Source organism: Symphalangus syndactylus, chromosome 5 (genome assembly GCF_028878055.3).
Source record: "Symphalangus syndactylus isolate Jambi chromosome 5, NHGRI_mSymSyn1-v2.1_pri, whole genome shotgun sequence".
In the NCBI taxonomy this organism is placed as follows: Eukaryota; Metazoa; Chordata; class Mammalia; order Primates; family Hylobatidae; genus Symphalangus; species Symphalangus syndactylus.
Genome location: NC_072427.2, coordinates 6,999,810 through 7,003,144, shown reverse-complemented (window position 1 = coordinate 7,003,144; position 3,335 = coordinate 6,999,810). Strand labels below are relative to the sequence as shown.

The 3,335-nt window shown below is 54.7% G+C and overlaps 1 long non-coding RNA gene across 1 annotated transcript; it reads right to left on the bottom strand.

Moving 5' to 3' along the window:
• Positions 1-295: 295 nt before the first annotated feature.
• On the bottom strand, positions 296-1,896 carry LOC129482018 (uncharacterized). Its single transcript, XR_008657569.2, has 3 exons — positions 1,737-1,896; positions 1,142-1,294; positions 296-746 (listed from the first exon to the last, which is right to left on the bottom strand). It is a non-coding gene; the product is annotated as an uncharacterized lncRNA (long non-coding RNA).
• Between the last annotated feature and the right edge of the window lie 1,439 nt (positions 1,897-3,335).

Here is a 3,335-nt window from a genome sequence, read left to right as displayed (position 1 = left end):
GGCAGATGGTCCCCAGCGGCTGCGCGCACCACATTTGCAGATCAAGGCACCAGCACTGTGCATGCTGTGACCAGAGGCCTGAGGACCACCCTGCGTTCAGTGTGTGTAACCTCTAAGCAAAGACTTTACCTTTTATTGGGAGCCCCATGCAAATCAGCAGCCTCCAGAGGCACTTATTAAGTGCCCGTTTCTTCTTTACCTGCTTAGATGCTAGACCAAAGAGCTACATTCTAAAATTTCACTGACTGATTTATATCCTGCTTGTTCCCAAAAAGGACGACAATAAAACCACAGGTACAGCATGGCCAGGAACATTTAACCAAGACAAAGGAGGGGAACAAAGGCAGAGAATTGTGCCTAGCCTCAGCCTTTCAGGAAAGTAAAATCCAAGATTTCATTCTCCAGGTGTCTTTAAACTTCCGCAAGATGTAAGGGCGACTTCCTTTTCTTTTTGTAAAGCTCCTCCAGCCCCATTGGAAGGGTAGCCCGTGCTTTGTGATAAGCGTGGGAGGCCTGTTCCCACTAAGAGGAATTATTCTGTTGCAGGAGGGACTGCTGCGGCCATGCAGGCCGAGGCTGGCTTTTTTTGCCCGGTCACTTGACAGCCTTCAGCCCAGCAGCCCTACCCTCTTGGCCGCAGCCACAGAAAGCCTGGGCAGGATTGTGTTTCTCAGCTGACTCTGCACACTGGTGACAGATTGCCCAAGCTGTGCCCTGGCCCAGGTTTGCAGAGCTTCCCCATTTCCCTGTGGATACAAAGGTGAGCGACCAGAGTGAGCCCCCATCGCAGGCCATCGTGCCTTGCACCCTGGGACGCCCAGATGAGTGAGGAACGCTGTGCCCTTGGAGGAGGCAGACACAGCCCCAAATAGTGTCAGGAAGTGAAAGGGGAAGGGAAGGGGGTGAAAAGTGCTGAGTGTGGGCTTTGCAGGGAGCTCCTCTGGTCAGCAGGGTTCCTCCAGGAGCCCAGGGCACAGGGACACCCAGTGGATGGGGCCACTGGGCCGGCATCGCCTACGCAGGAGAAAGGCCGGAGGGGGCCTTGTTTAAGCTCTGTCCCCTTCTAGTGGCTCTCTCTCAACCTTAAAAACAGGAGACAGAAACCCTTCCCTTTGTTTCTACCAATGGAGCATAACAAAACCTGTGATGAGAGCTGGGGCTCGAGCCATTCCGTGGCTGTGACCTCTTGTTTTATGGCCATTGCCTGAAGGCGCAGAACGTGGGGCTTGAACTTTTGTTCTGCTGTCTGCTTCTCAGCTTAGTTTCATGGGACTTCTCTGAGTCTCGCTTCTCCCTGCTTAGAAAAAGGTGATAAACGATAGCCACTATCTAGGATATGGAAATTCAATAAAACTACAAATACACTGATAAAAGAGCCACATCTACGTACAGTATACGCATACACTACATTGACATATACACGTGTGACTGTACACGCCACACCTTCTGCACGCCCTCCCTGCAGAGCCTGGAGTGCCCCTGGCCGTGGCTCCCTGGCCCGAGTGTGACTCGGGTCCTTAGGGCAAGGACAGCTGCCCCTGTCCCCGGCGGGGCTGCCTCTCTCACCCCCACACTCTGACCCACTCCAGCCTGACAGCAGCTGGGGCCCCCTGGGATGGGCCAGAGCGTCAGCAGCTGGTCCTGGATGGGAACTGGGAGGCCTGACCACGGACGGAGCGCTCCCTGTGCGGGCCCCGGCCCTGGAATGCCCGCTTGTGAAACCCCAGCCTGCTGACCTTTGGGGCATGGAGTGAAGTGAAGCCTGCCTGTGACTTGGAGGTAGGAGGGCGACTGGAGTGGCGGGAAATGATGGCAGCCATCTGGCTGTGCTGTTTACCCTGCCTGCGAAGCCACCCTCCTCCAGCTTTTCTTTTCCCTTCCCTTCAGCATCCTCGCCCCAAGTGTACTGCCACGCCCACTGACAGTGATCAAATAATAACAGCAGCAGTGACATCTCCTGAGCTCCCACTGTGTGGGGGTGTGCATTCTCCCCTCTGTTGTCACCCTCCTTGGGTCCCTCCTGCCTCCCGGGCTGCACCTCTTCAGTCTTCTGTGCTGGACCCCTTCTCTGCCCAGCCCTGGCCTAGCTCACTGATGGCTGTGTGGTTCTGGCCTGCACCAAACTCTGTTCTCTGCTTGGTATTCACCCACCACTGGACGTGCTCTAGAGGCACAGGGCTGTGTTGACTGTGTAATGTCTAGAACCTAAGCACCAGTGGGGTGGCCTGGCCCTGGCACAGACGCATACCCAGGAAATGAATGAGTGCATGAAGAAACAGAGGCTCAGAGAGGGCAAGTCACTTGTCCAAAGCCACAGAGCTGGAAAGTGGTGGAAGGAGGGTTCAGACCCCATTGCCTCTGACTCCTGGAGCCCTTGGTATCTGAACTGCCATCTCCACTTCCCACCCCCTGTCCAGAGGTCCCCTTCCCTTGCCCCACCACCTCCACAAGGAGTGCCTCACCCCTACTGTCAATCACGCTCTACTTCCCCTCCCCCGCTCCTAGATAGCATTACCTAGGGGCACCGAGGGGGTTCACAGGCCCCACTGGCCCAACCTGTGGCCTTTCTTAAGCTGAAAAACCTGCTGAAGGAGAAAATGATCACGTTACCTATAAGCAGGATCATCTGGGAAGGAGCCCGGGGAACATCTGCCTTCTGGCTCCTTCCAAAACCCCAGAACCCAGTGCACGGGCAGCCTTTTGAAGACAGGCGAGCTGGCTCTACCTGTCTTTCTGATTTGAAATCTAGGTCACTCACTGCCTCCCCTCCTCCTTTAGAAGATCAGCAGGATATCTTCAGGGGTCTCAGAGTGAGAGAGGGGACGACAGGGACAAGCGTTTCAATGGAACCCACACCCTGCCAGCCGCTGTCAGGAACACTTCATTTTGGAGCCAGTATACTTTATGAGATGCAAATGGATTTAGCACTAAAAAAGAAAAAAAATCTTGGAAAAGGTACAAAGTGCACCTCACACCCTGCGTCGAGGCGTGTTTGGGGCTCTATTAATCATCTCAGACAAAAGAGATTTAATCTCAGGCTAGCTGATACCGAGAGTGCCAGCATCTCTCCCCAAGCCCAGGAGGCTTGCCCAGGGAGCTGCATGCCTGGCCTCTGTGCAGGCTCCGGGGCTCCGGTGCACGGCACTTGTGCTCAGCTCCTGTCTGAGTCACGCAGTAGATGAAATTACAGAGGTTCCTGCACATGATGAATCAGAAAGCAGGATCAAGCCAAATATTTGGACAAGCCTTGCCCCGCATAGAGCAGGATGAAGACTTAACAGCCAGCAAGCAGCCTGCCAGCAGCAATCCCAGAGACTGTTTCTGACAAAGTGCTG